The sequence below is a fragment of the Schistocerca nitens genome, chromosome 2, assembly GCF_023898315.1.
Source record: "Schistocerca nitens isolate TAMUIC-IGC-003100 chromosome 2, iqSchNite1.1, whole genome shotgun sequence".
Taxonomy (NCBI): Eukaryota; Metazoa; Arthropoda; class Insecta; order Orthoptera; family Acrididae; genus Schistocerca; species Schistocerca nitens.
Window position 1 is genome coordinate 649,933,384 of NC_064615.1, and position 24,463 is coordinate 649,957,846.

General features: G+C 39.1%; 1 protein-coding gene across 1 annotated transcript in view; it reads right to left on the bottom strand.

The window, feature by feature from the left end:
• Positions 1-24,249, bottom strand: part of LOC126236762 (alpha-tocopherol transfer protein-like) — a 150,651-nt gene extending 126,402 nt beyond the window's left edge. The window contains exon 1 of the mRNA XM_049946316.1: positions 24,194-24,249. The gene's annotated coding sequence lies outside the window, so the exon portion shown is untranslated. The remainder of the gene's footprint in view (positions 1-24,193) is intronic.
• Between the last annotated feature and the right edge of the window lie 214 nt (positions 24,250-24,463).

Consider the following 24,463-nt stretch of genomic DNA (forward strand, 5'->3'; position numbering starts at 1 on the left):
TAAGTTGAAAGGACTAGAGGTTGTTGAGCGTCTCAGAAGGAACATTTAGGGAACAGTCGACTAGAGCAGATGAAAGGAATACAGTAGAAAACGAATGGGTAGCTTTAAGAGAGGAAACAGTGAAGGAAGCAGAGGGTCAAATAGGTAAAATGACAAGGCCCAGTAGAAAGCCTTGGATAACACAGGAGATGGTTCAAATGGCTCTGAGCACTATGGGACTCAACTGCTGAGGTCATTAGTCCCCTAGAACTTAGAACTAGTTAAACCTAACTAACCTAAGGACATCACAAACATCCATGCCCGAGGCAGGATTCGAACCTGCGACCGTAGCGGTCTTGCGGTTCCAGACTGCAGCGCCTTTAACCGCACGGCCACTTCGGCCGGCTAACACAGGAGATACTGAATTTAACTGATGAAAGGAGAAAATTTAAAAATGAAGCAAGCGAAAGGAAAGGAAATACGAACGTTTAAAAAATGAGATTGACAGAAATTGTAAAACGGCTACGCAGGAATGGCTAAAGGCTAAATCTAAGGATTTAGTATTTCACTAGGTGAAAGATAGATACTGCCTACAGGAAAATGAAAGAGGAATCTGTGGTAAAAAGAAGCAGCTGTATGAATATCAAAAGCTCAGGTGGAAAACCAATCCGAAGAAAAGAAGGGAAAGCTCAAAGGTGGAAGGAGATACACGGGAGATGAACTTGACGGCAATATTACAGAAAGAAAGTGGACATAGATGAAGATGAGATGGGATATGTGATACTGAGAGAAGAATTTGACGGACTGTGAAAGATCGAGGTTGAAACAAGGCCACGGGGGTAGAGGATATTCCGTCAGTGCTACTGACAGCCTTGGGAGAGCCAGCCATGACAAAACTCTTCCATCTGGTGTGCAAGACGTATGAGACAGGTGAAATACCCTCAGACCCACAAGCTGCGACATGGTCGCGAATTGAACAGTGACCCGAAAATGGAACAAATTTCCTTTATTTCACATCTATTGTCACAAATTTTTATGTCGTCAGACCACCGGTTTCGGTCCGTAATGACCATCTTCAGATCTGCAGCAAAATATGGGAAAAACAAAAATACAACAAGCAGATTGTCTACCGGTAGTTTGATGGCGTAAAAATTTGTAACTATAGACATGAAGTGAAGGAAATTTTATCCTCAGACTTCAAGGAGAATGTAATAATTCCAGTTCCAAAGAAAGCAGTTGCTGACAGGTGTGAAAATTACGCCGGCCGCGGTGGTCTAGCGGTTCTAGGCGCGCAGTCCGGAACCGCGCGGCTGCTACGGTCGCAGGTTCGAATCCTGCCTCGGGCATGGATGTGTGTGATGTCCTTAGGTTAGTTAGGTTTAAGTAGTTCTAAGTTCTAGGGGACTGATGACCACAGATGTTAAGTCCCATAGTGCTCAGAGCCATTTGAACCATTTTTTTGTGAAAATTACCGAATTATCCGTTTAATAAGTCATCGCTGCAAAATACTAACACGAATTCTTTATAGAAGAATGGAAAAACCGGTAGAAACCGACAACGGGGAAGATTAGTTTGGATTCCGGACAAATGTAGGAACACGCGAGGCAATACTGACGCCACGACTTTAGCATCTGTAGGCTTAGAGAAAGCTTTTGACATTGTTGACTATAATACTCTCGTTGCAATTCTGAAGGTAGTAGGGTAAAATATAAGGAGCGAAAGGCTATTTGTAACTTTTACACAAAGCAGACGGCAGTTACAAGAGAGGAGGGACATGAAAGGAAAGCAGTGGTCGAGAAAGGGTGCGACAGGGTTGTAGCCTATCACCGATTTATTCGACCTATACAATGAACAAACAGTATAGGAAACCACAGAAAAATTTGGAGTAGGAATTAAGGTTCAGGGAGAAAAAAATATAAACTTTAAGGTTTGACGATGACGCTGTAATTCTGACAGAGACAGTAAAGGAGTTGGATGAGCAGTATCTTGAAGAGATCAGATGAACATCAACAAAAGCAAAATAGAGATAATGGAGTGTGGTCGAATTAAATCAGGTTGTGCTAAGGGGATTAGGAAAGGAGACACTTAAAGTAGCAGATGTATTTTGTTATTTGGGCAGCAAAACAACTGATGATGGCCGAAGTAGAGAGGATATAAAACAAACACCGGAAATGGCAGGAAAAGCATTTCTGCAGAAGAGAAATTTGTTAGTCGCGAATATAGATGAAGGTATTTGTATGGAGTGTAGCCACGTATGGAAGTGAAACATGGACGCTAAAGAATTTAGACAAAAACAGAATAAAAGCTTTCGAAATATGGTGCTACAGGACAATGTTGATGATTAGATGGGTTGATCACGTAACTAATGAGGAGATACTGAACAGAATTGGAGAGACGAGAAATTTGTGGCACAACTTGACCAAAGGAAGGGATCGGTTGATAGGACATATTCTGAGACATCAAGGGATCACCAGTTTAGTATTGGAGGGAAGTGTGGGGAGTAAAAATCACAGAGGGAGACCAAGAGAGGAATACAGTAAGCAGATTCAGCAGGATGTAAGTTGCGGTAGTTATTCGGAGATGAATAGGCTTGCATAGATTAGACTAGCGTGGAGTGCTGCATCAGGCCAGTTTTCGGACTGAAGACCACAGCAACAAATGAAAACGAGACAGACGGGAAAAAAGTAAGTAAACTGTTTATTATTACAAAAGTAGTCGCCATAACTCTTAATACTCTGAGGCAAGACAGTGAGTGCCTTCAAGGAAAAATGTTTTCGTTTGCTTATGGAACCATGATTGTACCCAGGCGTGCACCTCTTCGTCCGAAGCAAATCAACGCCCACGAATGTCTTTCTTCAGTGTTCCATATATATCGAAATCGCACAGGGAGAGACCAGGACTGTATGGAGGATGTGTAGCTTCTGTAGCATACTCGAAACGCTGACGGACGCCATCATTCTGTTGCAGGACAATACCTGCCAATATGTAGCCAAGATTGTTTCTACTGCATTGCCGAAATTTCGCTAGGAAGCCCTTACAGATGCTCCATACAGTCCCGACCTTTCTCCATACGATTTTCACATTTTTACAGCCCTGAGTATAAACATTCGTGGCCGTCGATTTGCTACTGACGAAGAGGTGCCCATACTTCTGATACTTAGCGTGACAAACAGAACCGCATGGAACCATTTCGCCGCAATAATAATCACAGCACTAGACTTGAAGTCATTTCCTGTCTGCAAGAGATCTGCTACAACATGGTTAGTCCCCCACAGAGCGCACTACATCTACTAACTGCGACATGCTGAGAAATTACAATAATATTATTGAGCTTCTGGGCCACAAAACTGCATGAAAATTTGCAAATCGTCATATTTTGCTTTGGGGGTGTCAGGAAGTTATAGGTGACGGCATGAGGCTCTGCTTTAATACTTGAAGCTTAGGAATATCAATGACCTTGCAGGTTTCGTATGGATCAAAGTATGAGCGTAGAAACTGCGAGATAGGACATTTCTTCTTGTAACTTCCATACTGAAATCGTCCCCACTGAAGAAAAATAGTCTCGCTTACAGTCCACTACAACAAAGGGTTCTGGAAGTCGTCTTGTAATTATTTGACTCCAGTCGTTTTGCGTTTCGCGTGTTGTATTGTGTAGGCCCACATTTTTGTCACATTCAAGATAGGCATGACTCTTCACTGGAAAAGTTGCGCGGATGCGTTCTAATCTTCCTTTAGCAAGTACTAGTTCATCCATCCTAGAAAACGAGTCTCCCAACGATCTTTGCCTGTTTTCAATATAGATACAGGCAAGATATGGGGCCTGGGAATTCCAAGAGCGTACCGGTATCAAAATATTTATAGTAGTTCCTCAGATTAGCTCTAACATACAAGAAGAAGCAAGCAGCGAACTTCAGTTTATTATGCAGATATAGAAGATTTAATGAAATATATTACTAAACATGACTACAACTTGCATTTTATGTTTTCAGGCAGTAACGTTCGTCAATAATGCTTTTGACGGATAATGAATGCAATCTATGTTTTAATGACAGAAAGATATTTTTATGTGATATTATTAAAGTTTAACAATTTTGAGATTTTTTCTGTACTTGTACTTCGAAACCTTGCTTCTTGCCAATTTCATGAGTCTACGTTAACAGGAAGTACCCTATAGCTTTTGATGAGTGTGTTTGTGAGTATTAAAATACGTCACATTAATGGCCGAATCTTTTGTTTGCGTAGATTTAGAAACTTAAATTTTTTACACCGCCAAGTGACCATAGATCTTAATAAGTGACATCGATCTGAATTTGATATGCCAACCTTTACACGAGAATAAGGGGTCTTAACAGACGAAAAGACAGACAGAGAAAAATGACATAAAATATTTGCTCGTGTTATATAATTACAAATTAACAGTTTTGGAATTTTTTGCTTTACACTCACTGTGAAACCTTGTTTCTTGCCGAATTTCATGGTTCCAGGTCAACGGGAAGTACTCTACAGGTTTTGATGAGTGGATTTTCGAGTTTCAAATTACGTGACATAAAGAGTGGAATCTTTTGCTTGAATTGATTTAGAAGCTTTAATGTTTTACATTGCCCAGGGATCACAGACTTTGGTATGTGACATGAATTTGAACTTGATGCGCCAATATGTTTCTGAGAAAATGGAGTCTCAATAGACGGAGACAGACAAATGGAAAAAATACTGAAAATATTCTTTCCTCATTACATGATTACAAATTAACTACTTGAATGTTTTCCTTTACCTGTAGTGTGAAATGTTGCACCTTTCGAAATTTCATGAGTCTAGGTCCGAGGTCGGCAACCTGAGGCTCTTTAGTTCCATAATATTATTTATTTTATAAGAAAATTTTTTTTTGTCGTTCTGAATCGATTAGCGAGGATTAGGCAACATTTTTATCCCACACAATCGGCCCATTGTTCTCGCTTTTCACCGCACCCCTCCCCCGTGACACTCGTCGCTGTCGCACCGCGATAAGCACGTTCTGAGTTTTGACAAGTGCGTTCATGCTGGTTCATGCCAGTCGGCGATCACAGTACACGGGAGGCGACGACAGAGTGAGACAAAAAGAGTTTCGTGTCTGAATTACTCATTTTAATAATTCAATTATTGGAGAATTATTTATTCTATCAAGGTAAGTATTCTTAATTGGGAAATATCGATGTAAAATGTTTTTTGATAGATTATATTTTAAACCCCAGCTTTTCGTATGCATTTACGTGGGTATACGTTGACATAGTAAGTAATTGCAAAACTTGTCATCTGCTGTTTTGGATACCTGAATAATGATTTTAAAAATTCTTTATCGCAGCTTCACCGCAAGCATGGCATAAAAAAAAAAAGAGAGAGAGAAACTGAAGAAGAGCATCGAGAATTCAGTCGGGATTGGAAGGAGTCGTTCGCTTTCATATGCAACTCAGATGGCCTTCCGACTTGTCTCATTTCCCACGAAAAACTCGCACACAATAAGAAATCAAATTTAGAGAGACACTTCACTACAGAACACACACAGTTTGCTAGTAAATGTCCAGGCGGCGAAGGACGAAAAAAAGCTGTCGACGAGCTCCGGAAACAAGTACAGCAATCAAGTTCCATGTTAAGTAACTGGACGCAATCTACAAGTAATGTTATTCTGGCAAGCTTCGTGGTATCACTAGAAGTTGGAAAAAAACGGCAAACTATTCACAGATGGCGAGTATGTCGAGATTGCTTCATACGTGCATCTGAAGAACTATTTCGTGATTTCAAAAACAAACCAGAAATCTTGAAAAAATCAAAGATCTGCCACTATCCGCTAAAACAGTACAAGATAAAATAAGTAAAATGTCTTCAAATGTAACACATTTGCAGGTGGAAGACATTCAACTGGCTTCTGCCTTATCGCTTGCTACCGATGAGTCTTGCGATGTAAAAGACACGGCACAAGTTGCTCTTTTTGTGAGGTATATGTCTTCCCAAGATCCGAAAGAAGAACTTCCAGGATTGCTATCACTCTTGGGACAAACGAGAGGGGAAGACATAGCGAGTGCCGTACAGAAATGCCTCGACGATAATAAGATCGATTCAAATAAAATCGTTTCAATAGCAACTGATGGAGCCAGAAGTACGACAGGAAAACATAAAGGGACAACAAGGATTCTTCAGAGCAAAATAAACCATGAAATTCTTACGTTTCACTGCATAATACACCAAGAAGCGCTTTGTGCGCACACATTTCCGGCCGAAATAGTTGAGGTCATGAATTTGGAATCAAGATTGTTAACAGGATCTTGTCAAAAGCACACTACCATCGTCAGTTTAAGGAATTCTTAAACGAAATGGAGACTCAGTATTCCGACCTCCTCCTTCACAATAAAGTGCGGTGGGTTTGCAAGGGTAGGGTGTTGAAACGTTTTGCTTTGTGCTTGAATGAAGTAAATACATTCCTCAATGAAAAAGGCATTAATCACCCTGAATCAAAGAACAGCGAATGGCTGCAAGAATTTTACTTATTGTGGATATGAAGGGTTCGAATCTAAAACTTCGAAGAAAAATTAATTATTTTTGCAGAAGATATTCAGAGCGGTAAAGTACTTCATTTTCAATTTCTAAAGCAATATCGCGATAAAACCAGTGCAACTGTTGATTCGAGTTGATTGACTTCAGCACAGTTATTAAAAAACTGAAAGATGAATTTGCTGACAGATTTCAGCAATTCAAAGCAAACAAATCCACTCTAGCATTCATAGTAAATCCTTTCAACACAAATAGTAACGTAATCCACATTGAGCCATTTGGAGTTGATAGTGGATCTCTAGAAATGCAATTGATCGATTTAAAAAGAAAAGCTTTGTGGAGTGGAAAATTCACAGAGTTGAAAAGCAAATTGGAAGAGTTGGAAGTCCAGAAATGTATGTACGTAACGCAACAAAAGTGGACAGCTTTAAAAGAAATGCCGCTAGTTGAGGCTCTTATATTCGATGCATGGAATAGTCTTCCAGATTGCTACAGTGAGGTGAAGAAGTTGGCATTTGGAGTACTGGCTATCTTCGGATTGATATATTCGTGCGAGCAAGCGTTCTCTTGCATGAATATAATTAAAATTAAAGTAAGAAGCCAACTAACGATTGAAAATTTAGAGTCGTGTTTTTAACTTAAAACAAGTTATGAGCCAAATTTATCCAAACTTTCTAAAACTATGCAAAGCCAACGCTCCCATTGAATTTGTTTGCTCAGTTGTTTGTTATTGAAGTACAAGTTACTGTTGTAAGTGAATGTTTAATTGTTTTAATATTTTACTTTAATAATAAGTGATTATGTAATAATACCATATGTATATTACCTAATTTGTTGTGAAAAAACACTACTTATAGTACATGAATAAATATATTTTTTTCTTATGAATGAATAGATTAGTTTTTTTCGTCAAAAAGCTTTATTTGTGCAAGTACTATTTATTGTTGGCAGTAAAAATTTTTGTGGCTCTTTAAAAACTTTGAAATTTTATAAATTGTAATTCCTGACTCTTCCGACGCAAAAGGTTGCCGACCCCTGGTCTAGGTCAATGTGACGTACCCTATAGGTTTTGACGAGTGAGTTTTCGAGTAACGTCTGTGACATAAATGGCCGTATCTTTCGTTTGCACTGACTTAGAAGCGTAAAATTTTTTCGTAGACAAGGGACCACAGACCTTAATATGTCACATAAGTTTTAACTTGATACGTATACGTCTATCAGTCCCTGAGAAAAAGGGTTCGTAACAGTCGGACAGACAGACACACGGATAGAGTGTTCCTGTAAGGGTTCCGTTTTTACAGACTGAGACATGGAACCCCAAAAATTAAACAGTATTGTTGATAGCATATTGGGTTGTCCGAGAGTTTGTCTAAGTACGTCTGGTGTAACTTCTTGACATTAAGGTCTTCAGATAAACAGAGATTCTTACTGTCAAGCAATCTGTAAGCACGCCCTTTGAGCGACTGTATATTTTCATGAATTTTGGCTATTGTTTCATCATTAAGTCTGTGTGACCTATTACCATTTTTACCCCTTGTCTCGCCGTGTTCTTTCCCTGTATCGTAGTGGCTAGGGAACGTTTCAAAGTGATGAGGAGTCAGTTTTCAATGCCATGGATGGATAGAACTGCTGCGTGACAAATTGGTATTTCAACTGTCATTCCATCCCTTACTACCGTAACTTTATAACTGTAGGAGGAGTAACGATATTGTACTTCATCAGTTTACCAGATTTCTTACTTGGTCTCCTGTGCAATTAGGCTTCATTGAAATTAGGCCAAATAGATGTGAATTTTATCATAATATGCTATATTACTATTTAATCAGTGCATTTCTTTCTATACTAGTTGTATTTATAAAACATTTCGAGCGTGAACACTTACGGTCATCGCTGGTATTGTGACCAATAGCTCGAATGAGTTTTGAAGCATCTGAAACTCTCCCATGAACCTTTCTCTTCTTTGAAATGGTTTCTGGTTTTTCAGTAGACTTTTCATCACATTTGCTGACTGGCATTGTGCTAATTTTCGAACACTCTCTCGACACACAGCTACAGCACAACTAACAGTGCACTACCAATGTTATTCCAAGACTATGTTTATGATAACGAATAGTGAATAATTAATGCCTGAATGTGTGGACTCTGATCGCTCTTCCTAACGTATAGTGTGAGTTTCACGGTCTGGAAGTTTTTCTTTTCTACTAACAGATGGCAGTGAAAGATAAAATTTGATCTGGGATGGACTTTGATCGTTATTCCCGTGTACTCTTTGATTTCTACTTCCGCATGGGAGCAATATGAGAAAACAAGGAAAATATCAAAATGTGGAAATTTTTACGAATCTTTTAATCATTCCATCGGACACACTCTTACAAAAAATGGTGAATGCCGGCAGCCAGGCCGGTCAACAAACTGTTACCGCCGGGCTCCTGTCAACATAAAGTCGTAGGCAATATGGTGCAAGATCCGGGGAGTTGAAAGCCGCAGCAGTCGGCCGAACGTGGCATTCCTTCTCACAGAGTCGGGCTCACTGTAACACCTACCCGACACGAACTGTGTCAAGTATCAGACCATTTCCAATTTAAAATGGTAAGTATGTAAATTCATAAGATACGATGAAAAATATAGGATCGAATGCGCGCAGTGGATTAACGACGATGGCTGGTGCGTCGGCCACATTGGATGTTGTTTTAGGATTTATCCACTTCCCGCCTCAGTTATACGATTCGCAAACATTTCGAAAACATTCTCATACTTCCACATGGGATAACACTACACGCAGATGGGGAACATGAATTCTATCCCAGGGGGGGAGGGGGGCAGGACGAGTATCTGGCCACCCTCTACCTCTAACACTGTCAGATCCAAATAAACTTGTCGACCCTGTGACGACACGCGACATAAGAACAGGAAAAATAATAATAAGAAGATTTGGTTCAAATGGTTCAAATGGCTCTGACCGCTATGGGACTTAACATATGAGGTCATCAGTCCCCTAGAACTTAGAACTACTTAAACCTAACTAACCTAAGGACATCACACACATCCATGCCCGAGGCTGGATTCGAACCTGCGACCGTAGCGGTCGTGCGGTTCCAGACTGCAGCGCCTAGAACCGCTCGGTCACATCGCCCGGTGAAGAAGATTTGTGTACGCAGTTCTCGAACAAGGCCAACCGATTCGGCTCATATTTGGCAGGTCGCTTCTGCACGGCCTAAAATGTAACACTCTGACATGTTTTAGATCAATACTCACCTCCTCTCGTTCTTTAGAAAACCACCCCTAAAGTTCATGCCGCGCAATCAAGTCAAAATTGACGGATCCATACACAATTAAAAAGTGAGCATTTTTCATCATCATATATAGGGGCCGGAAACGCATTTGATATCGAGGAAAGAAAGTTTTTTAACTGACGCTTATGTACCCATAAGGTAAAACACTGTGCAACAAAAGCGCCGCTGGCGTACCGTCCTAGGCTTTTTGCTGGAGAGCAGAGGATTTGTGTTCAATTCCTACGTACATTCACTATTTTTTCATTTGCACTTTCCTTCGTTTCGAAATTTGCAGGAAGAGCAGGGTTAACAGAATAAATAAACCAGTAAAGAATAAGAAGAATGCAGGCAACTAAATTTCTCAAATGATTTCGATTAGTAAAAAATTAAAAATTTAATCTTGGCCGTTTTACAATGGCTCTTTTACTCACTCTGTTACATGTCTCCCATTTATTTCGAACCTAAATGGATAGTACGTATCATATAAACTTTCCAAGCAAATATACTCGCAAAGCCAAGAATATCTAATGATTTTCGCGCAACTACGTCGGTCCTTCCGAATACTCGGAGGAAATCAAATATGGTTTAAAAATATTTCTTTTCCTAGAATTAGTCTTTGCACATACACGGTACATGATAACATTTCCTGAAAAATCGGTGCTGAAAGTTGAACAAGAAGGTGTGAATCGTTATCATTGATGGCTTTCAGTAGAGTGAAAAATTGAAGCCTGTGTTTGTGGATCATATAACTCAACTCGGTGACTATTTCCTGAAGTCCTTTCCACAAGAAGCTTATCATCACGTCTGAATCTAAGATTCTTTCAGTACAGAACTTCCAAGAGCACTTGCCGCTGAGAAACATGGGCTGTTTATTGATGTTTTTTCAGTTTCCACATTGAAATCGAAGTTAGTTTCCTCATCACTGCTTGAGGTTTGGAGCCTGGTGAAGCAGGAGTATCCGCAAGAAGTTCACAAGTCGCTGTGGGTACTGACACCTGTTGCAAATTCATACTTATGTGAGGCTGGTTCAAAATGGTTCAAATGACTCTGAGTACTATCGGACTTAACATCTGAGGCCATCAGTCCCCGTAGAATTTAGAACTACTTAAACCTAAGTAACCTAAGGACATCACACACATCCATGCCCGAAGCAGGATTCGAACCTGCGACCGTAGCAGTCGCGCGGTTCCACACTGAAGCGCTAAAGCGCCTAGAACCGCTCGGCCACTACGGCCGGCTATGTGAGGCTGGTTTTTCAGCGTTGGCAGCCATGGATACGAATTACAGATTGCGAATGACTGTGGGGAAAGAGGTGCGAGTTGCAGTTTACAATCTTGTGTCGAGATCTGAACAACTGATGATGAAGAAACAAGCTCATTCTTACCACTGATTTTCTAGAAGGAATAGCATGTGATGAGATTGAACAATGGTTAAACTACGTTATGTCGACAATTATTAAGAAATAACTACTCTTATTCATTTTTTCGAAACTTAAGCTTATTTAACTTCCACTTCGAGTCGGATATTTGAAAGGAGCCGCGGCTGTTTATGTTGAGGTCAAGGGAGCCGTGGACAACGTTGGAATTGAAACTACAAATAGAATAATTAATTTAAAATCGCTATATACTTCTTTAAGAAACCTCATTCTTTGAAGATGTACGAAAATTGTTTTCTAATCATCTTAGACCTATTGGAGTGTATGGCTATCAGCATACAGAGTTTCTCGAAAGTGAGGGAACGTCTGTTATCGTCAATACTTGTTTGTAGTTATAAAATCTTGCTGTACTTGCTGAAAGAGCTCGAATATGCACTTTGATATTTTCCTTTAATTTCAAAAACAAATCTAAAAAATAGAAACACCAATTTAGATATTTCACAAATGAACATTATGTTTTGCAGAATATCGACACAAAACATCAATATTTTTGTTTAAATAGCCATACTCGGTACAAGTTCACAACAACTGACGGGAGAATGACAACAAGTAATTGAATCATCAATTTGTTTTCAGTACGTACGAACACATCCTTGAACAACGTTGTTGCTTTCTTCCTAGAGGCAAGTGCATTGTTCGTTCTCGCCAATATTAAAAGAAAGAATTATTGTGTCATAAAAGGATGGTGAACACAAAGATGTATAAAATGAAGAACAGGGCTTCAACAAGACCAACAGAAAACAACATAAATGGCGGAAAAACGTGAAATCTTGCAATGTAGAAATAGGTTTTACTAATAGATTGTTTATTTTTATAACACTGAACAGTTATTAAAAGTGTACTGTAGAAAATAGTAGGAGAAAATGATGGGCAGATAACAATTTCCTGAAAATTTCTAATTCATCCGTATGGGGAAAAGTTTTGCCCCTACCAACATGAAAACCCGCGGGTGCCCCTGAAGCTTGTGGCGTGTCTTCCATAAACAACGAGACGAAGAAATCCTTGATCAGGTTTTTAAAATGGGAAAGCGATTTTATGGATTTACAGTGAAAGGTGGCTACACTGAGCCACAGCGCCAGAGATCGCGCTAGAGAGCATTGTTCCGCCGCCTCCACTGGCAGTGATTATTGAGATGTCGTAGTGGGCAGTGCCTGTCGAGGACTCGTAGTAGTCAGTGCTTGTTAAGAACTCGTAGCAGAGAGTGTTTGTTGAGATGTGCTAGTAGGGAGTGCTTGCTGAGATGTGATACTGAAAAGTTCTTGTTGAGATGTGGTAATAGCGAGTCGGTGTGGAGATATATTGTAATGATTAGAGTGATTTTGGTCAATATATGAAGGTAACGAAACTTGATTTATTTTTCATTATTTAATGTCGTAAATAATGCTTCATTACAGGTTCAGTCAACAAAGCATCTGGCTTGTGTTCTGGGATTAGAGTGTAATTCTGTTTTCTTGAGTAATTATGGTATTTCTATTTCCTTTAATTAATTCAGTATAAATGATATTTAAAATTTCTTGTGTTGTTGAAGAAGAACCGTGCCAGATGCGTACGTTGAGTCATACTTCCACACACAGAACAGTTATACTTGTGCTTTGGTTTCGTAGGTTTTATAGTTGCTGGGGACTTAATTAATTAATTGTGTTAATGAAAATTTCCATTTCATTCTTTGTTATTGTTCTATGCAGTCAGATAGCGTAATAATACTAGTCAGGGCCAACCGTTTACGAGACTTCGTAATCGGACAGACAGCTATTAAATCAAAAAATTAAAATTATTTGCATTTCATACATATTTAATTAAGCCCCCATGCACGTGACGACCGCTGCTTCGGATCGTCCCTTGGAATTCTTCTGATTGTAGAAATAGTAGACAGTAGGATTGTTGTAGTAATTTGTAGTTTAGTAATTGTAGTCTATATTGCATGTGTAGATTTGGTAATTGTCATTCTTCTAATGGTATTTTTTTTTTGCAAAATTTCATTTCTGTTGTCTTGTCTACGGGTTTGACAATTAGTGCAATTATTTCAATTGTTCGATGATCGTGATTGAGGGAAGCATTTCGTGTGAATGATATTGTTGGAGATACAGTGTCATTGTGTGTAATTTTTTATAGTGACGAGTTTTGTATATTTTGTAAATGATCACGCGATCAATGAAAAAGGCAAAAATGATGGATAGTGAGAATGACGAGATTGTTAACATGGCGAACTCGCCAACAGAGGAAAACAGTGTGATGAATAATGAAGTGGAAAACAATGTAATAAGTCGGGAAAATAGTCCGGAACCATTTCAAAATTTTTCTCAATCAGAAAATTCACAGAATACGAGATTAACGACAGAAGATTCTGGAATAGTATCGAACTCAGATAGCTTTACAGCTATGACGAAGGAAACTGGTTTCGTGGGAAATGTTAGGGGCGAAAAGAATTTCGAACAAGTTAGTACGGAGCAGTTGATGGGTGCAATATTAAATTTGGGATCTCGGTTAGACTGACAAATAGGAACAATTAAAACAGAGATGGGAACTTTACGATCTGAATTTAAAACAGAGATAGGAACAATTAAGACAGAGATAGGAACAATTAAAACTGATATGGGAACAATGGAAACACGGTTTGACTCACTGGGATCACAGTTAGGATCTGAATTAAAAACAATGGAAACACGGTTAGATTCGCGAATAGGGACATGTTTCAAAAATATGAAAGATGAATTAAAGGAAGAAATCAGAGAAGAAGTACAACCGATTTTGAATGCTCACAATAATAGATTAATTGCAGTAGAGATTAGACAAAGGGAACAGGATAGAGAACAGGAAGAAAGAGATCGCGTGATAGTACAAAAATTTTCAGAGTTAAATTTACAACGTGCACACGATAAGGAAGAAATATTTGAGAGAATCGAGGAATCCGTACCAAATGACAGAATAAATAATCTAACACAACAATATGAACAGTTAACTACCAAATGTGTCAACACTGAAACCCGAGTCGCGGCACTTACGGAAGACATAAGTAAATAGAAAGAAAAAATAGGTGACTTATCGGAATGAGTTGAGGAGATTTCTGATAAACTGACAAATCTTAGTTTAAATGGGGACACAGATTCGGATGATACAGCTCCATTGCCATGCGCAGAAACCGAAGAGTACCAGAACATAAATAAGTATGTTGAAAAACAGGGAAAATTTAATGAACGCGTTAAAAGGGAATTTGAGGAATTACAAAAGCAAGACAAATATATTGAAAGCGAAATCGTAGGAAAAGACAGCAGACGAATTTTAGAATCACAGATAGCAGAAGGGTTTGAAGAAAGTAATTTGTTTCATTTACGGGATGCAACAAGAGAGCGCCAGGCGCGCGAACTTGACAATAATCAACATTGGGACTGGGACAGACGCGGTAGGTCTTTGTCGCCACGAGGCGAAAACTTTGACTATAAACACTTCTTAAGTGTTCGGAAATTTAAGATCTTCCGCAATGCTAAGAACGACATACATCCATGTTCATGGTTAGATCAGTTTACGTACGCACTTCCGCCGAATTTGCCACTAAGTCACAAACTGAAATTTATGTGCAGCTATTAAAGTCCTCAGGGGATTCACTACACTAAGTGAATATGTGCCGTAGCGAGCATAGGGCCCCGAGCTGTAGTGGTGCTATTTCTCTTTTAGTTTTCTGCACCGCTGCCTACTCTTTCACTATTCTTTGCATCTATAAAAAACAACTCTTCTACTATCCATCTATCTAGACAGTAGGTAAACAATAACCGGATTTGACTGTTTTACTCGAAAGTGACTTTGGAAATTACCGTTTGGACTTGCTATATTTTCTGCAGCATGCATTCATAGTTTAAACGAAATTTTACCTGTTTATCTTCGTGACAATATTACTTCATATGTTGACGACATTCTTATTGCTAAACGTTCCTGGAGTGAGCACAACAAAATTTTGGATTCATTGTTACGTATTTTTGCACGAGTTGGCATTACAGTGAACGTAGAAAAATCTGAATTTGGTCGTTCTCAGGTGAAATTTCTCGGTCACATTATTTCTACAGACGGTATTCTTCCTGATCCAGAGAAACTAGACGCTATTCGTAATTATGCTTTTCCTTCCACAAAACGTGATGTTCGTAGTTTCCTTGGTGTCTGTAATTTTCTTAGACGCTTTGTTAGATTGGACAATTTGGCCACACCTCGTTTACACATTTCAGTTATGCACATTTTGGTCCCAGAAAATGCTTTCATAAATTACGAGAAAATTGCTACTTCAGTAATATGGAAAAACGTATTCGATCTGTTCTTGTCAAATGCAAATTATGTCAAAAGGCTAAGCCGCCAACTGTTTCTCACAGAGCACCGTTGTTTCCTATCATTCCAGCGAAATTAAAGGACATGGCTGCAGTCGATTTGTTCGGTCCAGTGGTTCGTTCTACTAATGGTTTTGCGTACATTTTCGTAGCAGTGGAATTGACATCAAAATACGTGTGTTTTACACCTTTACACAAAGCAACAGCTCGTTCAGTATCTAATGCTTTCATCAAACATTTTCTTAAAGAAGTGGGTCATGTTGATAAGGTTATATCAGATAATGGATCACAGTTTCGCTCTAAAATTTGGCTTCGTACTCTACGGCGTCGTAAGATTAAACCAATTTTTATTTCACTTTTTCACCCTCAATCTAATGCTTCAGAGAGATGGATGAAGGAAATCAATAAATTGTGCCGTCTTTATTGTCATCAGAATCACAGAACTTGGGATCAGTATCTTCATATTTTTCAAAACATTCTGAATGAATTTCCAAATGACTCAACTTCTTTACCGCCTCTATTGATATTAAAAAAATAAAGCACCGTCAAATCGCATTTCTGAAATAGTTCCTTTTCCGCCTACACGGAAACTGCGGCATTCTGAAGTTGTCAACCTGGCTCTACAAAATATTGCATCTGCGGCTGCTAGAAGAGAGAAATCAGCTAAGCGTCCTGGTCGTTTAAAAACTTTGTCAGTTGGTCAAAAGGTGTTAATTAAGTCCCACCGTTTGTCTCATAAAGGAAAAGGCTTGTGTCGCAAATTTTTTCTGCTTTATAACGGTCCATATAGGGTTCGCAAAATCATTCATGATAACACTGTTGAAGTAGAAACTCTTAAATCTCGACGCTCTAAGGGAATACATCATATATCTAACGTTAAAATTTTTGTGGAATGATATAATTTTGAAAAAATTTTGTGGAATGACATACTTGTGAGAAACTAACAGCTACATGTAAACACGAAGAGAGTACAAGGATACCGCGCTGTGTTTTGGCGGCGGCACATACTCAAAGCAACAGTCAGTCTGCGCGCCGCACAAGGCAGTCGTTGACCGCAAACAATTACTTCCTACGTCACGCGCCTACAGCTGATCGAGCGCTCAGTGCGAATGCACTGACAGCCGTAAACAAATACACAGTCTAATTTCTCCGACTAAATTCAGTATAAAGCTATAGTAACTTGATGAATTATGTTATTAAAGTTCAGTATTTTTCAGGATACGGTTGCATAAAATATTTAAGACCTTCAGGTAAATTCTGTGCGTGTCCGACGTTAAGACGACTTGCTATGGAGAAAATTTCAGGAAGAATGTAATTTCGAAAAAAAAAAGTAATAAATTAAAAAGGGTAACTGTTAATTGAGTTTATTTTTTCAGGTAACATAATTCCACTTAGGTACGTATTTTAGATGTAATTTGCTGCTCGCGATTACGTGACTCATACTTTGTGCTAAATTTCATGTTCTATGAATTTACTTGTGAAGCGACGTGCTTGTGTACATTTACTGATTTTGACAATGTTTTATTAATGAACAGTGTTGTTACTTGCGTATATTACGCATCGCTTGGCTGCTATGCTTTTTCAATGATGTCATATTTTTTAATTATGTGCCTGCTGTGCTTATTTATTTAAATTGTAATTGTCAACTGATTAATTGTGCTGACTGTGGTTATGTATGTAAGTTATACTTTGTGATTTATCTGCTTGCGCCTTCATGTTTACTTATTAAGATTACGTATGAACATTTATTTGCTTATGCTGATATGATGATAATGGCCTGTTTATTATGTAAGATACATATTTGCTGCTTTGCGTATGGATTGCATATTAACACATTTCCTTTTGTTGTCATAACTACTCTTCAATTTAGAATATAGCAATGCTGATGTACAGTGTACAAACATAGAGTTTAGGTTACACTGTGGTATTAATTATAGATTGTTCGCTTGGCAGAGCCTCGTTGTAGGGATTGTGCTGCATCCACTTGTCGACATTCTGTTCTCTACTGGTATATTTACTCGCTATTGCATGTTTTGCTTATGCTCAGTGCCTTATATTTTTAAGATAAGAAAATGAACTGCAGTAATTCGACGAACGATATTAGTACAAGAAACTGCATAGAAGTCACATGAGCTGGAGGTTTTATGGAAGCTGTATAAACTTATGCTAATAGGAAGGAAGCTAACGACATGACATACCAACACTAGGTTAGACCATTGACAGTTATTACACTGCATTTTTCGTGAGTAATTGAAATAGGAAGTGACACTTGACACAAGAAATACTCCACATGTTTGCTTCTGTTTGCCATAATTTTTGAAGTGGTGTACACACTGAAATATCACGATCATTCACACTCCGTAATCGTACTTAATTACTGAGAGTTATTCGAACTAAGTCTGTTAGAGGTCATGTATGCATTTCTTTTATTTAATGATGGACAAGGAACCAAAATGTATCTTATAATTTATAATGAGTAGAAGATTTGGGTCAGATGGCTTATACAGAGGTTGTGTGTGGACACTGTGTCTTTGGATTGTATGGGATGCTGAATTGAAGTTGCACTAGGATTTTGTCTGTACTTGTTCGAGGAGACTGACTAGAGGAAAGAGTTGTTATGGAAGTGAAATGATATTTGTGCTGAGGTTTATATATATCGACGTAGTGAAGAGGTATTATTGAAGTATTAAGATTAAGTGATGATGATTGGAGTTTTCGTGGACAAGAGGTAAGGTAAATGATATTGATGATAAGGTTTATATGTATCGACGTATTGAAGAGGTATTAGTGAAGTATTGAGATTATGTGATGCTGATGATTATTGGAGTTTTGGTGGATAAGAGGTGAAGTAAGTGAGGAGCATATTTTTTTTGGTTGGTCTATATGGAACAAGGAGGATGAAGATGGCAAACTAGAACACTCAAGTAGAAAGAAGATTGTCTACACACACACTTTGTTAAATCACTAAGCAGTATATACTTTTTTTTTTTTTTGGAGAGAGGAAGTAATTGCATATCTTGGCTGACTGACAGTTGTTCAGCAACTGTACAATTTGATCTGGCTTGGCAAACATTGGTCTTGACATGATGACTATGATGCTGACTAACTATTATTGACTGTTATACATTGCTGCCACTACTACTTGATACACATGATGAACATAAAATTTTGACAGAATTGCATTTACACAGTTAACACTATTCAATTACACAGTAGCACTTAATGTGGATGAAAGATGAGTGAGTGTGTTTTGTGTGTTTTCCTTTTATAATCCCAGAGAAGTGATCCCAACCTATCTCCTAAATATTATTTTACTTGTTTGTTGTGGCTTGCACTGACACCCATAAATATTATAGGTTTACTGTTATTGTGTACTGTAATAGTTAATATGACAATTATCTGATATCATTTGTGTGTTTATTATTATTTGTATGATGAACTGTCTAATTAGTGATAGGGAATATTATGGACTGTTACTTGCACTTTTTCTACATGATTGGTGCCACTAGAACATGTTTAATTTCTGCTGATGAACTGTGTGATTAGTGATAGGGAATATTATGGACTGTTACTTGCACTTTTTCTACATGATTGGTGCCACTAGGACATGTTTAATTTCTGCTGATGAACAGTGTGATTAGTGATAGTGAATTTTATGGACTGCGGTCAGCACCTGCTCAACATTGCTGGGTGCCACTGATGGACTGCTTCTACTGATAAGATGTCACCTGTTGATACCTGCACCTGTTCAACATTGCTGGGTGCCACTGATGGACTGCTTCTACTGAAAAGATGTCATCTGTTGATGTCTGCACCTGCTCAACATTGCTGGGTGCCACTGATGGACTGCTTCTACTGAAATGGTGTTACTTGTGGGTGTCTGCACCTGTTCAACATTACTGGGTGCCACTGATGGACTGCTTCTACCGAAATGATGTCACTTGTTGGTGTCGGCACCTGCTCAACATTGCTGGGTGCCACTGATGGACTGTTTCTACTGAAAAAATGTCACTTGTTGGTTTTTGCACCTGTTGACCGTTGCTGGGTGCTACTGCTGTAACTGTCAACTACTTATTTCTTGGGCTATGGAAAGCGTTTATGTGAATATTTGTATTAACTGATTTTTTGTGTATTACTGTTTGTGAAAAGTTATGAGACTTTTACCTGCACATATTCGTCATTGCTGACGCTATTGATTGAATTGTTTAACCACATAATACTTGTGTAAACTGTTATGTAAAGTCACATGTATGAAAGAATTTGTATTGCTTACTGTATTTTATATATTAGGTTATTGAAAGGTCAGTGCAAAGCCAAAATTTTATCTAGTTATATGATATTTACGCATTAATATTATCTTTTATTTTTGTCTGTATTTTTTTTGACTAATTTGGTGGTATTTTCACCACCAATGCTGGCAAAAATACCATCAAATTCTAGCCCGTGGAGGAAGGGCATATGAAAGGTGGCTACACTGAGCCACAGCGCCAGAGATCGCGCTAGAGAGCATTGTTCCGCCGCCTCCACTGGCAGTGATTATTGAGATGTCGTAGTGGGCAGTGGTTGTTGAGAACTCGTAGGAGTCAGTGCTTGTTAAGAACTCGTAGCAGAGAGTGTTTTTTGAGATGTGCTAGTAGGGAGTGCTTGCTGAGATGTGATACTGAAAAGTTCTTGTTGAGATGTGGTAATAGCGAGTCGGTGTGGAGATATATTGTAATGATTAGAGTGATTTTGGTCAATATATGAAGGTAACGAAACTTGATTTATTTTTCATTATTTAATGTCGTAAATAATGCTTCATTACAGGTTCAGTCAACAAAGCATCTGGCTTGTGTTCTGGGATTAGAGTGTAATTCTGGTTTTCTTGAGTAATTATGGTATTTTTATTTCCTTTAATTAATTCAGTATAAATGATATCTAAATTTCTTGTGTTGTTGAAGAAGAACCGAGCCAGATGCGTACGTTGAGTCATACTTCCACACACAGAACAGTTATACTTGTGCTTTGGTTTCGTAGGTTTTTATAGTTGCTGGGGACTTAATTAATTAATTGTGTTAATGAAAATTTCCATTTCATTCTTTGTTATTGTTCTATGCAGTCAGACAGCGTAATAATACTAGTCAGGGCCAACCGTTTACGAGACTTCGTAATCGGACAGACAGCTACTAAATCAAAAAATTAAAAATTATTTTCATTATATTTTAATTAAGCCCCCATGCAACAGTCAACGATCTATGGAGATTAGCATTGCAGTTGACAGAGAGGAACAAAATACCAGATGGTATTAACGAAGGGTCAGAGACGGCAGGCAGGACAGCACTCTAATTAGTCTTAGGAAAACTGCCACGATGCCTAGAGAAGAAGCTTTTAACAAGATCAATGCAGATAAGTTTTTTGACATACTTAAACCAGTACAAGAAAAACAGTTTCATCCTTCTCATCACATTTACATAAATAAAATCGTTGACAGGTCGGCCCAAGAACAACAAAGTGTTTGCACTTACAGGAAGACGCTAAGCCTGTGGCGTTTTATCTGCTGAAAGTGGGTCACTGTCCACTTTTTGAGTCTGTGTTCCCAGACTGGCCACATTACCCCTTCGGGGTGGGAAAAGTGGCCACTATGTAAGTCTTCGGAAAAATGATTATAGTTACTATTTATTATATTCACTGAGGAGAAAAAATCTCAACACCACGGAGGATTTGTGCGACAGAAACGAAAGTTGGTAGGCGTGTTTCGTAGTACTACTATAAAAATGAAAGTCAGGTTTGCTTTAAACACACGCTGTAACGGTCGTGCGCGTTAGTTACCGTTGACACCGGGAGTTGTAAGTTGATTTTAGACAAGAATGCCTTTAACGCGACAAAGACTCCATTATCAACACCTCACTGAGTTTGAACGCGGTCTTGTAATATGGTTACGAGAAACTGGATGTTTCTTCTGCGATATTACAGAAAGACTTGGCAGAAATGTGGCCACTGTACATGGTTGCTGTGATGCTGTCAGCGGTGGTCACGAGAATATACAGTCGCAAGAACGCCAGGCTCCAGGTGGCCACGTGGTACTATCGAGAGGGTGATGATGATGATGTTTGGTTTGGGGGGGGGGGGGGGGGGGGCTCAACTGCGCGGTCATCAGCTCACCTACAAAGTCCCAATTGTCACACAGTCCAATTTTTTCAAAGTCCACTGTAGCCGCTGCCACAAATGATGATGAAATTATGAGGACAATACAAACACCCAGTCCCCAGGGAGAGAAAAATCCCCAACCCGGTCGGGAATCGAACCCGGGACCCTGTGATAGAGAGGCAGTAACGTTAGCCACTAGACCACGAGCTGCGGACCCTATCGAGAGGGAATGCCATCGTATTCGGCGTATGGCTCCGGCGGATGGCACTGCATCTGCAGCAGCAATCTGAGCAGCAGTTGGCACCACAGTGACACAACGAACTGTTACAAATCGCTTACCTGAAGGATAGCTCCTAGCCACATGCCATATAGCGTGCACTCCGCTGACCCCAAACCGCAACCATTTGCGACTTCAGTGGTGTCAAGCAAGACCTCTTTGGAGGACAGGGTGGAGGTCTGTTGTGTTCTCTGATGAAAACCGGTTCTATCTCGGTGCCAGTGATGACCGTGTGTTAGAAGACGGCCACTTGAAGGCCTGCAAACAACCCGTCCGCGTGCTAGACACACTCGACCTAAACCCGGAGTTACGCTCTGGGGTGCGATTTCATATGACAGCAGAAGCACACTCGTGGTTATCCCACGCATTCTGACTGCAAATATGTACATCGATCTAGTGATTCAACCTGTTGTGCTGTTATACATGGGCAGTAGTCCGGTGGGTGTTTTCCAACAGGTAACCTTCGCCTACATACGGCTGTTGTAACCCAATGTGGTCTACAGAGTGCCGACGTGTTGCCTTGGCCTGCTCGATCACCAGATGCATTTCCAATCGAGCACATACGGGACATTACTGGATGACAATTCCAGTATCATCCACAAACAGCATTAACCGTCACTGCAGTGACTAAGTACAACAGGCATGGAACTGACATCCGGCACCTGTACAACACAATGCATACATGATGGCATTCAACATTCTGGCGGGTAAGCCGGTTATAAGTGTACCAGCATTCCACATTTGTAATGGCTATTTCCCACGTACATTAACTTGTGATCGTGCAATGTTAATCACTTACATATGAAGGGCTCATTTCAATAGTGGTAAAGTCCATTTTTGTTCATTCTGTTGAGATACCAGAAATATTCAAGTATATATACTTGAATATGCAGTTTTTTCAGAGCTCACTTAACTTTAGGACTTTGTATCTCAGAATGAACAAAAATGGACTTGTACCACTATTTAAATAAGACCTTCATATGTTACCTAGACGAATGTATTCCCGAAATTCCATTACTGTACATTAATTATTCTTTGGTGTAGTGATATTTTCCCATCAGAGTATATTCTTACTTGTAAATATTTAGTGCGATATCTTATAAAATGTGATTTCAAACCAAATGTGAGGAACACACTTTAAAAATCTACTCTATTACTTTATGTTTGAAGTTAGTCAAAATGACTTAACTCATAGCTGAGTATGCAGACAGGGTTATCTTGAACTAGAGCCACTTGAGACAGAACTGTCTCTTGCTACTGAGCTCTTGTGGTGTGTTGGAAGGGGGGCGGGGGGAGAGAAAAGGCAGGGTTCGCACATGCGACCATAATGTTTTACGTTGGACACATGGTAGCTGAGATATTTTTTTTTTTTGTTCACGAAACAAACATACTAAATGGACAGTGTTTCTTACATTGGCCAAACAACACTCGCTTAACGAGTAATTCTACAAACAGTTAACCCGAGGACATTCTGCTTTGTATTACGCTATCGAACAAAATATACGTATTGTCATTAATGTACAGATGGGCAATACTGCAACTGTGGCGTTTGTCAGATATATTTCGAAACAAAAAGGTGTCAGAACTGACCAAGAATGTCACAAAGAACTTCTCATCTGTGTAAAGCCTAAGGCAGTAAAGATAATGGATATAATAATCATCTTGCTATGGTTGGAAGCTCCTGTTCACGGAAATCAAATTTGGGTTTTATAAACCAAATAAAATGGTATAGAGAACACAATTCCTTGTTTCCTCGTAAATACTTTCCACGTATCCCTGTATTTATAGCTCCTAGCGTCCGTTCTCCTAAAAAATATCCATGGCTATTTGGAATCTATCTTGAACTCGAAGAATTAAAGTTCGCGTCGGCAGAATCTATAGCATATTAAATATTATTCTGTGAGTAGATTTTCTGTCTTGGAAACTGATACGCCAGATCACTTAGTAACTCTGCTGTAGTAGAGACTTAGCACAGTGTAAGTAACATAAATGAAAAACCCAATCAAGCGATTTGAAAGGTTAATACAAACACGATTAATATGATAAATTTTGAAGAAGTTAGGGGTTACCAATAAATTATAGATCGAAAGATTGCAATCGTACACGACTTATTTTCTTACGACAAAATATCCTTCTCCGTGATGAAGGAGCTCAAAAGATGTGACGTCTCTAAAAGCGACGTCGTAACAGTTTTCACTACAGAACGATTCTTCTCGCCTCGGCGCCTGAAGCTGGTGTATTGTATCGCATACACGTGAATGAAACTACTTACTGATTGACACTTCACTGTAGCTATGGTCGACTGCTGGCAAACACTGTCACAGCAGTAGCAACTAAAGGACTGCGCTGTGACATGGTACGTCAGTAAGCTAACGACTTACGTCAGCATCTGGCTGTGTTTCAAACAATGCACTGACTCACAATACTATCGCACATTGTGCTGTTTCTGTATTTTATTTTCTTTCATACTACATTGTAGTTATTGAAACTGTAAGTCATGCTCAATGCTGCCAAAATATAACAGGAGGAACACTGACAGTCA